Source organism: Epargyreus clarus, unplaced genomic scaffold, assembly GCF_041222505.1.
Source record: "Epargyreus clarus isolate Ecla_fem2 unplaced genomic scaffold, WU_Ecla_fem_2.2 ptg000036l, whole genome shotgun sequence".
NCBI lineage: Eukaryota > Metazoa > Arthropoda > Insecta > Lepidoptera > Hesperiidae > Epargyreus > Epargyreus clarus.
In genome coordinates, this window is record NW_027332241.1 from 3731494 (window position 1) to 3745680 (window position 14187).

Sequence of the window (14187 nt, forward strand, 5' to 3'; positions counted from 1 at the left end):
ATGACAACTTCAGGCATGTATGGTTCCTAACGTTTCCCTTTATGGAAAGTAATACATTATATTACTCGTATTATTACAATGCATAATACGAGTATATACGTATTACGTACATAATTTTGAAAATTCAGAAGTAAGGTGGTAGAACCCTTTGTGGTTCGACTCCGGCGGCACCTCCGCCACACCTATTTCTACCTAATAACAGCAGTGTTAAGCACTGCTGTGTTCCGGTTTCAAGGGTGTGATAAGGGAGACAGACGTTTCCGAGGCGTTCCAGCTTAGTCCTCAGGGGTAGCGACGCGTCTGTGGTCGACCTCAGGTAGGAATATCTAATCCTATCTGGGGTTGATTACAGATGTCCATGGGCGGCAGTAGCCACTTACCATCAGGTGGACTGCATGCTCGTCTGCTACTCCTATATTATAAAAAAAGTAAATGGAAGAAGTAAGTGAATATTCAGATTTGAACCCCAGACCGCTAACATGAGACGCCAAATCATACTAGGCTATCACCTAGCGAACATACCAATTGAATGACTTTCTAGAGATTCAGTCTAGATTTCTAGACCTGATTGATGTCTACAAAGGTTACTAGATCATTTATATTGTACTGTCTTATCTGTTAATAGAACATTATGTTTCATTCATTCATCGAAACGTCAAACTCAAATTGACAGGTACAATGATAAATGGATTTTATTTCTAGATTATAAACGCTAGAACTATTTCACGTTACAAATGTGACGGTGGTACCTCACTGCTTCCACCATACTGGTCCTTTTTTTTCTCGAGGGGAAACCTACAAAAGGTACCCAACGACGTGGGAGCGACGCCGGTTTATGTGGGATTTTTACCGCACTAAAATCCTCCCGGTGACCGTCCTCAGCGCTGCGTAGAGGACTTCGAGATCTCCAAAGAAATGCAACCGGAGTCCTCTTGGCGCGTGGCCCCGTAGGCTCCGCCCAGATGTTTAAGAAGCTCGCCACTCCGTGTGGAGCGTACGACGGTATGAGGTTACACATACCATCGTTCTTCCCGGGGTCGCTAGCCAGGCGGTTAGAGCTCCCACTCTTGCCGCCCGCAACCCTGAAAGCCCCCTTTTAGTCGCCTCTTACGACAAGCAGAGGATACCGTAGCCCTATTCTGATCCCGGAACTACAGGGACAAGCATCTGGTCCTACCACCTTCCAAATGTGACAGATTAGATAACAATGTGCTACTCCATAGCACTTTTAGCTTAGTGTAAATATCCTCCCCCATATCAGACCAGAACACAGCAGCTCATTACACGCTCCTTATAAGTTTCAGTCTCTCTATAAGAACACAGCAGTAGCGCTACTGTTATAAGGCAGAAATAGGTGTGGCGGCGGTGTCTCTATGAAAGCCACAATGTTCTACCACACCACAAAGTACTACCGTCCATCAGCCTTTTAAGTTCCATAGCTGGACGTAGGCCACTCCTAATGGGCGCCACTCCAACAGATCCCATACCCTCTGCACTGATCTCCCACTGTCTTCTTCAGTCGGTCCACCTATCCTTTCTTTTTATAATATAGGAGTAGCAGACGAGCATGTTTTCCACCTGACGGTAAGTGGCTACTGCCGCCCATGGACCACCACGGTAACCATTGACCATGGTAAACAACCCCAGATAGGATTAGATATACCTAGGTCGGTCACAGATGCGCCGCTACCACTGAGGACTAAGCTGGAATGCCTGGGAAAAGTATGTCTCCCTTACCAAACCCTTCAAACTAGAACAGTCATGAGGCAGCAATAGGTGTGGCGGTGGTGCTGCCGGAGTTGGACCTTAAAGGGTTGTTTCATCTTCAATGTTCACCTTGTCAATTCCACTTTCATTTCCTTTTTTTTTTTTTTCTTTCGATGGGGAAACCTTCGAAAGTTACCCGGTGCCGAGGGAGCGACACAGAGTTATGTGGGATTTTTACCGCACTAAAACCCCCCCGGCGGCTGTCCTCGGCGCTGCGTAGAGGACTCCGGGATCTCCAGAGGAACGCAACCGGAGTTCCACTTTCAATACCTGGGTGATCATATTCCACTCAGTGCACTTTGATCACCTGGTACCTAGTTAATCATAGGATACTTCAAAAATATAATATTTTAGTATAAGTGACATACTGATATAATATCACGTAGTGTGATAGAACCGTTTACCGGATTCCAATACTAATATTAAGCGTATTATGAAAAGTATACTTTATAATACTATCAACAAAAAATAGGGTAAAAACACCAATTGCCGGCCTCATGCATCCGTGTGAATTGTACCATGAAACTCATTCAATGTTGTCGTTCAATGTTGAAATATTGTTCTTTGTCGATGTTATACAATTGATTCGATTTTTTTCCCGAACTAGTAGTAGGATTTAAAACCGACTTCACCAGAAAGAATGTAATGTTTTTCGAGTGTATATAATTCCAAACATGTATGTATATTAAAAATTAACGTTCATTAGCTTAAACGGTGAAACGGCATACGAACGCTATTAACACTGAATTATCCTTCATATTAATAATATTATTTACTATTTTTATTAAAAAAGTAATTTCGAATTTTAAATTTATTTGTGCTTTATTATCAAGCGCTTCTATATCAAGTGCGACAAAATATGGTTTTTAATTACAAATTGTCAAAAGCAAAATCCCGTAATTTCATATTGGTGATGACCTAAAGTATTGTATTTAAATATAATTTTTTAATAGAACAAAAAGACGTTGGTATAAAGTGTAAAATCTCTGCTCAAATTGTAATTATAAACAGCTGTAACTTAATATAAACAATTACACGAAATAATTAATGATATAGGAAGTAATTACGAGATGTTATAATACTTGTTTTTAATGTTTGCATACTGAAATAAATTTGTTTAAAAGTTGTAGCCGTGGCCAGGAGTTTTGGGTAGTTTTCGAGGGATTTATTGACCTCAATTTATTTCCAAGATTTTTTATTATTAGTATTTGTTGTTTTAGCGGCCACCGTTATACATATTCTGTAAAAACGAGATAGAGCCCTGTGACAGACGGACGGACAGCGGAGGCTTAGTTATAGGGTACCGTTTTTACCCTTTGGGTACGGTACCCTAAAAAGATTGTATAATAAAACAAGCAGCAGTTATTGTTATAGTAAAACAATTCATGGTATTTTGCTTTGTTTAACTTTTTGCTTACCAAAAATAAATAAGGTAAAGGCACCTAATTTCGAGAGGTTCTAAAATGGGCACCAAATTCAACGGTATTTAGATAAACGGCCTTGGCAAACTGTTTACGCCCTCATATTGTTAAAGATATCTTATTTAATTAATAAGTTATCACTCCGTTGTCATGTATTTTACCTCTTATATGTTTTTGCTTTACCACAAATAAAGAGATACTTGCTGAAAAAATTGAAAATATGAATTACGAAATAGCTAATACAGGAATTGTTATACAGGAAGTGTTGTCTATAAAACTCATTTTTTGTAACAAAAATCTATTTTAATGGCCCGAAATTACGTGCAGTATATTAACCGTAACATTGCTATTGTCTCATCGTCTACGAGTAAGCGATAAGATAACTGTGTTTTTTATTAATAATAAAGGTGGTAGAACCTTTTATGGTTCGATTCCAGCTTTCTGCCTAACAACAGCAGTGTTAATCTAGTATGAACGATGTGGTATACGTGGAGAAGAGAGGAGAGGAGAGGAGAGGAGAGGAGAGGAGAGGAGAGGAGAGGAGAGGAGAGGAGAGGAGAGGAGAGGAGAGGAGAGGAGAGGAGAGGAGAGGAGAGGAGAGGAGAGGAGAGGAGAGGAGAGGAGAGGAGAGGAGAGGAGAGGAGAGGAGAGGAGAGGAGAGGAGAGGAGAGGAGAGGAGAGGAGAGGAGAGGAGAGGAGAGGAGAGGAGAGGAGAGGAGAGGAGAGGAGAGGAGAGGAGAGGAGAGGAGAGGAGAGGAGAGGAGAGGAGAGGAGAGGAGAGCCATAGCGTCTGCTACGTTCGTCTGCTACGCCTATATTGTAAAAGCATCTTAATAACTCGTTTCATCGCTCATCACTAGCTATAAAACCATAGCATTAACTATAAAACCGTGAAACAGTCTCTACAAAAATGTTATGATAATTTAATTATTTGCTTAAAACTCGTTTCGAAATACATTATTAATGGTAACTTTGAATATTATTAAAATTTCTAATTATTATTTTACACAAATGTACTATATTTAGAATAATAATAAAATTTTAATTAGTACAGTTTGCATTTATATACCTAAATATGTCAGCTTATTCGGTGTGGTAAGGGAGACATCCTTTTCCGAGGCGTTCCAACTTAGTCATCAGGGGCAGCATGTGGCCAACCTCTGATAGGATATTAATCTTATCTGGGGTTGATTACAGATGTCTATGGGCGGCAGTAGCCACAATCAGGTGGACTACATGCCCGTCTGCTACTCCTATATTATAAAAAATACAAGAAATTCCTGAGGTCGGTCACAGATGCGTTGCTAACCCTGAGGACTAAGTTGGAACGCCATGTATACATATAATATATCTCTGTGACGACGGTGCCTCCAAACTCCTATCCTAATACTAAAAACTGAAAGTCAACTGTGAAATATTTATTTTATCTAAAAATATTTTTCGAAACAATCACTGAGTGTTTCAAAAGGACAATTGTTGTATGTGCAAACCGGATTCGAACCCCACAACCGTGTGATTCGTTACACAAAAGAGTCAACCTATTCATATCGATATACAATTTTTGGCCTCTGACATTGCCTGTATTTATATTATTAAAAGTACAATTAAAATAAGTTTTTGGTTGACATTTCATAAAGTTTTAAAACGCTGTGTTTTGATACCAAAGGCATCACAAGGCTGATGAAATGCCGCACATTTTATTTTATCTTTGAAAAGGGTGGTCAAACTAAAATCCGTTTTTTAATTTTCAAATATCAATCATTTTTTTACACTTCCAAAAAAGTGGATTTTTTAAGGCAATGTTATTAATTATTGAAGGAAAAAAAGTAGGAATTGTATGTAACTTAATTTATAACAACATTATGGGAGCTTCCCGCAACTCGTCAAGAGATGGCGCTTTCTGAATCATGCTATCGAAGTTTTCTCAATATCTCGCATATATACAAGCTCCGAACTGAGACTGTCGGAGCACGGAGATATCCCCCTTTGCGAAACATAATTCTATGGCACTTGGCGAGCGTGGTGGACTATGGCCTAATCCTTCTGAGAGGAAACCTGTGCCCAATAGTGGGTATTTAATGATTGATTATAAGACTCCATACTCTGCTACTTCTACTAAAACAAACAAACACACAAACTTTCATGTTCATCAAACATTATATTACATTGTAAGAGCAATGGCCTTGCATAAAACAATATGTTTTTAAAATGTTTACAATGTGAATTACTTGAACTTGATTTTGAATGACAATTCGTATTTACCTAAATGGGAATGCCCGGTGCTATGTTTCGGACACGAATTTGACTGTAGAAAAATCAAAACACCAAAGTATTTTATTCAAAATTATTGAGTATTTTATAGGTACAAAGTAATTATTGTAAGTATTATAATACTGCTTCCACAACTATGTTACTCGCTTTCTGTATTGTTGATCATGAATAAATAAATTAATTAAAAAAAAACTACTTTCAGAATTGTTTTTGCACGTCGGTGTTTCGTTATGGCGAAAATCTGAAATGGAAAGTTAGTAACATAGTGAACTTTTAGATCTTACAAATCTGCGTGAAGGTTAACTACAATCTTTTCTTTGTCTTGCTGTTGTCACAGGCCTCTTCCCAGAATTGGTGAAGGCGAAAGAGCTTTACTCCACCAATTCAGATTTTATGGAAGATGGAGGGAGAGAAAATAGGTTTCAATTGATATTTTAAAACTATGAAGCAAGTTTTTCCAAATATATAACAATAGGACCAACAACAGCTTAATAAAATAAAATAATTTAAATAACTTTATTTTATTTAATTTACATTACAATTATAATTGATGAACAAAACATTATAATAATAATTAAAATAATATAAAGAAGAGAATCAAATAATATAACCATATGTTAAATTAAATATAAAGAATAAAACACATCTAAATTGCTGTCCCTGGGATAAAATAAAATAATAGTTGATGATACTTGATTATTACAATGCTTGTCTTAATGCAATTGGTTTCCATGATATACCATATTAATTATTTTAAATATATATGAAAGCATTAATGTAACAATGTAGAGTACTACATATGATTATTATTTATTTCAATAAATACAAAAACATGAAAAAATTGAAATCCCAAATGTATATCATTAATTATAAACTCTACAAAGTTACTAATATGCGCAACTAAAAACAAAGGCCCCAGAGCGTTACCTTGTGGCACTCCATTTCTACGAAGCGCTGTTTGCTTTTGTTTTTACAACAACGGATTGAGTTACACGATTGGAACATATTCGTCGAATTTAATATACTTATCCCTGCCCGTATCAATTTCTTTGCCTATAGAATTACTTTTTTAGGGTTCCGTACCCAAAGGTAAAAGCGGAACCCTATTACTAAGACTCCACTGTCTGCCCATCTGTGTTCTTACTCTTGAACTGTAATAGATAGACACTTGAACTTTTTATAGGGTATGAATAACGGTGGCCACTATAACAGCAAATACTAATTATACAAGTCGTTATACAAGGAACCTCTATTATTCTGCGTTTTTGCTTTTTCTTTTGGACACTAATAAGCAGAGAATCCAAATTTTCACAACGCATATGTACATTGTACATACATACTTCTACGGCTGCTATCATAACGAATATTAAAATTTGAATAAATAAATGAAAATATCGCAGTACGGAACCCACATGGAACCCACCATGTTTGACTCGAACTTGGCCAAATGTTTTATAACAGAACTAGCCGACTGGATGGAAACCACCATATGGTTAGTGGTCACCGTGCATCGACATCTCTAATTAACCTCTGATAAAAGTCATATTTGCAGTCTCAGATTTTTTTGTGATATTGATATACCAAATGAGCATACTGTCCATCTGATGGTAAGTGTGACTGCCCATAGATATCACTCACCCTCTAGCGGACTAAGAGGGGGTGGGGGGGGGGCAGAATGGACGGTCCGCCCCGGGTTCCCGGTCCTGGGGGCCACAAACAGTGATATAAGCTAAAAAAAAGATCGCCGGAATCGTATTTGTCGGCGAATAAGTCAATGAGACATTTGCAAATTTTGTAAAATTCAAATCACCTTTTTAGACTATATTCCTCCATTCAATTTGCCGCCCCAGGCCTCCGTCAAGCTTAGTCCGCCACTGCACTCGTCATTCAACTTCATATAGAACAGGGGAATTCACATAGAAATTCATATAGAATCCTACCTGAAGCCGACAGATACATTGCCACTCCTGAGCACTAAGATGGTCTCCTCATATGTAAGTCTGCCGCAGGCCCGGATCTAGAGGGGGCAAGTCGGGGCCTATGCCCGGGCGGCAAATTCAGAGGGCAAATTCACACTTTACAAACGCATGGACAACTCATGATTTACTTAACTTTGACGTACACTGCGCACATCTACGCGAGGCGCGTAGGCATAGTTCAGTAAAAATAAATATAAGTGATCGAGGGCGGCAATTTTCAGATTTGTCCCACGAAAAAAAAATGAAGATGGCTGGGACTGGTCAGCTGGCATCCACTCCCTTCCACTGAAACGCGGAACTGCTTCACGCTAGAAATAGGTGTGACGGTGGTACCTCACCGATCAAACCATACTGGCTCTAAGCTCTCTAAACAAGTATAGTCCGCGTCAAACTGCTAGTCCGCTCTGAAGTTGTTGCGAGCAGGTGTAGTCACACAATTTGCTATGGCGACGCGATTCATTTCTATATTCAGAGCGGACTAGCAGTTTCAGCGGACTACAAAGCGTATATTCAACAGATAATTTCAAAAGTAATCTTAAAAATAATTCTTTTATTATAAGTTGTAAATTACAAAATAAGTTTTAGGCAAATCTTTTCTAAGATGATACGATGATTACGTTACCAAAAATAATATCCGCCTTTCTAAATGCAATTGGCGTTGCATATGCATGCAATGCTCAGTGCATGCTGAATGGTAATCGTTACAAATTTGCATGATATCATTTCACTTTTGAGATTGACAAGAGATTTAAAGATGAGTAGGACTACCATGAGTTTACAAAAGTATTACTCGCTAGCGACTGCGTAAAATAAATATATGAAAAATTGTACAGCGCCTCTGGTGGTTACTCGTAGAACTAAAATCCGTAGTGACGTAACTCGATACGTAAAAAACCTATCGAAATCAAATCGCTAGCGAATGTCATTATGATCTATTGCCATACAAATTCGGTCCCATGAGTCATTAATTTGACAGACGTTGTCAAGAAATACCGTAACGATAGTAGTTATGTTATTCACTAGCAAAATGACAATAGTTTTCTATTTACCATTTCTATAGTGGCGTTTCTATGCCAACTCATGGTAATGCTACTGGTTTTACCGCGGCGTGAAATGAAAAATCAGCGTATAACTCCTTATAAAGTTCTATTTATAACACGTTTTTATTAGCTTGACCTTTATGTATGTATGTAACGGAATCTTTAAACTCTATTTTTACCCACTTGGAACGGTCCGACTAATTTAAAATTTTGAACAATTATCAAAAACCGATGACAATACACGGTTTTAATAATTTTATCCCATTCTCCTATTCAGGATCGTCAGGAATCAGGATTTAATGGTTTTTGACTGTATGTGTCTCATTCTTTGGTACGCTTCAGCCTAAATAGCTAAGCAGATTTTAACATATGAAGTTTTTTTTTTTTTTTTTTTTTTATATTATAGGAGTAGCAGACGAGCATGCAGTCCACCTGATGGTAAGTGGCTACTGCTGCCCATGGACATCTGTAATCAACTCCAGATAGGATTAGATATTCCTACCTGAGGTCAGCCACAGATGCGCTGCTACCCCTGAGGACTAAGCTGGAAAGCCTCGGAAAAGTCTGTCTCCCTTACCACACCCTTCAAACCGAACACAGCAGCGCCTAACACTGCTGTTATTAGGTAGAAATAGAGAATGTTTTTAGGGTTCCGTACCCAAAATGTAAAAACGGAACCCTATTACTAAGACTTCCCTGTCTGTCCGTCTGTCCGTCTGTCCGCCTGTCACAGGGTGTCTATCTCTGGAACCGTAATAGATAGACACTTGATTTTTTATAGATGATGCATAATGGTGGTCGCTATAACAACAAACACTAAAAATAAGAAAAAGTTGAAAATAAATGGGGCTCGCCATACAAGAAACCGCTAATTCTCGACGATATTGGCTTTATCCATTGACCCGTAATAGGTAGACAGATCAAATTTTCACAATGAATTTAATTCAGTGGCTGCTATAACAAATACTAAAAATTAAAAATAATAAAATATATGAAAATGTTGGTGGTACGGAACCCTCAGTGTGCGAGTTCGAGTTGCACTTGGCCAGTTATTATAATATTTCAGTAATTACTATGAAAGTTTAGTTGAATCCTATTTAGTTATAATCAGAATAAATACGTCAGTAAGTGACAGATAGACATTCAATTAGCAAAGATTTTGAAAAAGAGCTTTCATATTTTAGTAACAGGAAAATAAGCACATGAGTTTAGAAATTGGCAATTTTTATAAACCACAAAATGACCATATCGATTTTGTTATATGGATGCGGGGTTTCCCCTCATTTATCCATATGAAGTCGATTAAAATATCTTCAGATAGATAATATTACCGTAACTTTAATAATATTTAACTAAAAAAATTCAACAGCATTAACATCATCAACATCGACATAAAAAACCCATTACTGTCCCACTGCTGGGCACGGGTCTCCTCTCATAATGAGAATGATTAGGCCATAGTCCACCACGCTGGCCAAGTGCGTATTGGTAGACTTCACATACCTTTGAGATTTTTTTTTATAAATCTCTCAGGTATACAGGTTTCCTCACGATGTTTTCCTTCACCGATTAGCGAGTGATAATTAATATCTAATACGCACATAATTTTGAAAAATCAGAGTTGCGTGCCTGGGATTTGAACCTCGGACCCCTCGATCGAGAGGACGAGTTTCTTAACCACTAGGCTATCAGTGTTTACACATCACTAAACACTACTGTAAATTGTTAAAGCAGAAATTATACAAGTATTTAATGATACTAGTGATCGCCCAGTGGTCAAAATTCGACCATACCAAAAAAAACAATAAAAAGAACATCTAGATAAAAATTTGACGAGAAAAATCAAAAAAAGGTTGACGAACAAAACATAAAAGTCGGCAACTTCAAAAATGAACGTTATCTACACAAATAAAACAACATTTTAACTAAATTCGGTAGATTCCTACACTGTATATTGGCAATACAGTATGTATACAGTAAAAAGGTGCAAAATTTAAAAAATACAGTAGATATACTGTAATCGCTGTATACATATGTATGTGTGCCAAATGCATGGTAGTGTGTGTAATGTTTTTATTATTGACGTAATGTACTTTCTATGCATTATTTAAAAAAATATTATATATAGATATTCTCTATATAAACTGTAACGCCGTTTGTCCACCGCACGTCCGTCACCCGAGCACCGTCATCCCGGCCGCCGATATTTCGAGTAGATCGGCGTGACCGTTAGATCGGCACCGAGATTTTGACGGGCCGATGTGCCGGCAATATAAAACACGTTGAACTTGTCCATACACTGCCGTCACACGCGTGACAGCTGGAACAAACTAAACCGGTGATATCGGTCACGGTGGACAAACTATCGCCGTCACGTCATATTAAAATCGGCCCGAAATAATCTCGTTCTCGGTATCGGCTCGGTGACGGTGGCGGTGGACAAACAGAACAGTGGCTAATTTCATAGTCATCTCCGTCCGTTGCTTCACGTATTAATATATAGATATTTCGTTGGTGATTAAATTTAACGATTGTTTATTGATAAATGTAAGATATCCCCAAAATTATAACCGTAACACGATTAACTAGCACGATTCGCTAAAAGTTGTGAAGTCATAAATCATAGACTTTCTTCTTTTTAATTTATGGTTCTATAGGAAAGCTATTCAAAATTTAACTGTAATGCAATATTAAAATTGATTTAAGAGTTTTTTTTTTATAACATAGGAGTAGTAGACGACCATGCAGTCCAATAATAAGTGGCTACTGTCGCCCATGAACATCTGTAATCAACCCTAGATAAGATTAGATTCCTACCTGAGCGATGCGCCGCTACTCTTAAGGACTAAGCTGGAAAACCGTGTATAAGTATGTCTCTCTTACCACACCCTGCAAACCAGAACACAGCAGCGCTACACTGCTGTAATAAGGCAGATGTAGGTGTGAAGGTGATGGCAAGCAACCCCGGGAAGGACGGCATGTGTTGTCGCATGCCGTCGTAAACACCAGGTGTGCGGGAGGAGCATAAAGTACTCCCCCCAGGGCAGAGCCCGACCGAACTCGGAGTCCTCCGGTTGTGTTCCATCGGAGATCCCGGAGTTCTCCACCAAGCGCTGAGGACGGCCACCGGGGGGGTTTTAGTGTGGTAAAAATCCTACATAACCCGGCGTCGCTCCCACGTCGTCGGGTACCTTTTGAAGGTTTCCCCCTCGTAAACAAAAAAGGTGCATTTCTATAAAGGATTAAGTTAAAATATCTTCTAAGTATAAATGTATTTTACCACACCTCGAACCAGAACACAGCAGCGCTACACTTCTGTCATAAGGCAGAAATAGATGTGGAGGTGGTGCCGCATCAACCATAAAACAGAGGGTTCTAACACCTCATTTTGTATGTAAATGCATTTTCATTTCCGTGTTCCAGCATATTACTAGGCAGTGTCTATTTCAAATTGAATCTAATTAACTTAATTGCTTTTTGCAATGTACAAGATCATAAGGAAGTACATTTTATAGTACATTTATGTAGTTATCAAATAATCTCTCATTCCAGTTAGAGTAATTTAAACAATGAATAAACAATAGCTGACTTACATCATCAACCCATTACTGTCCCACTGCTGGGCACGGGTCTCCTCTCATAATGAGAAGGATAAGGCCATAGTCCACCGCGCTGGTCAAGTGCGTATTGGTAGACTTCACATACCCTTGAAAACTTTTTTTTAAGATTTTTCAGGTATGCAGATTTCCTCACGATGTTTTCCTTCACTGTTTAAGCAAGTTATAATATTTGTTTAATACGCACATAACTTTTAAACATAAGAGGTAAGTATATGCCTAGGATTTGAACCTAGGACACCTCGATGTAAAGACGAAGTTTCTTAATCACTAGGATATATGCTTACCATTTGATACATACCATTACTAAATATAAAGTTTTTCAAAAATACACTTCATAAATGTCTTGTAGAAAAATGCTATTATACAATTGACGAATTTTTGAATGATAAAAATGCGGATAAATTTATTTATTTAAGAAGGCATACCAACTAAGTACATAAAATGAATCTAATATTAATATGACAATAAGAAAAAGTTTTAAAATATGCATACCTGAGAGATTTATATAAAAAAAAAATCTCAAAGGTATGTGAAGTCTACCAATACGCACTTGGCCAGCGCGGTGGACTATGGCCTAATCCTTCTCATTCTGAGAGGAGACCCGTGCCCGGCAGTGGGACAGTAGTGGGTTGTTGATGATGATGATGATGAACATACATATTGACTTTAAATGAGTGAGTCCTTTAATGTTTAATGTTAATATTAATAGTAGTTATAATTTTCTAATGTAATATTGTATGCCCATTAGGCCAGAATATGGCGGATAATTTCACCTTTGTTTTTAAACCTTTTTTTTTATAATATAAGGGTAGCAGACGAGCATGCAGTCCACCTGATGGTAAGTGGCTACTGCCGCCCATGGACATCTGTAATCAACCCCAGATAGGATTAGATACTCCTACCTGAGGTCGGCCACAGATGCGCCGCTACCCCTGAGGACTAAGCTGGAACGCCTCGGAAAAGTCTGTCTCCCTTACCACACCCTTCAAACCGGAACACAGCAGCGCCTAACACTGCTGTTGTTAGGTAGAAATAGGTGTGGCGGTGGTGCCGCCGGAGTCGAACCACAAAGGGTTCTACCACCTTCTAAACCTATGTTCAATAAAGTTAATTGATTTGATTTGATTTGATTTGCTTTTTTAAGCGCATACCATAATCCTCATGAGTGGCTACTCATCTGTGATCGGCTTCAGGTAGAACCTGTTCTCTAAGGAGTTTGTTCGAGATGTCTATGAGTGGCAGTTATTCAGGTGACCACTTATTCAGGTGAACTGCAAGCTTAGCAAGAGACATACTTCTGAGGCGACTTTTCTGAGGCGTTCCAGCTTAGTCCTCAGGTGTAGGCGCATCGGTGATTGACCTCAGGTAGTACCTCACCTACCTCAGGATTAGATATACCTATCAGGATTAGGTGAGGATAGGATAGGATTAGATATACCTGAGGTATATCTAATCCTATCTGGGGTTAATTACAGATGCCCATGGGCGGCAGTAGCCACTTAAAATCAGATGGACTGCACGCTCGCCTGCTTCTCCTATATTATAAAAACAAGCTCGTTTTCAACTACTTTTTGGTATAAAAACATTTAAAAATATGTAGATCTATCGATAAATTACTAAGTACCTAACAACTTGTTTTTAAACTGGTCAAGCGTGAATCTATTATACAATAGTTGATATTATGTAGAAACTTGTCTACTATCCAATTTCATTTATACGTTATACCTCAGATTATTAAAATACATAGATTGATCATTAACCAGTTTTGAGAATTGAAATTGCGTAAATAAAGTGTTGCCACGTCTCTGTTCTACAATTTCCCTAATATACGTTACACCTCAGATGAGTAAAATACACAGATTGATCACTCCTAACAAGAAATTGTAACCAGTTTTGAGAATTGAAATTATTGTGTAAATAAAGTGTTGCCACGTTCTACAATGTCCCTAAAATGTATGAAATTCTTATTTATTTATTACGTAAATTACGTACTTAGTATTAGTTATTTATACGTAAAATATATCTAATAATGCAATTAAATACAAAAATGCTTTATTGTACACCAACTAATAAATGACAAATATTTTTT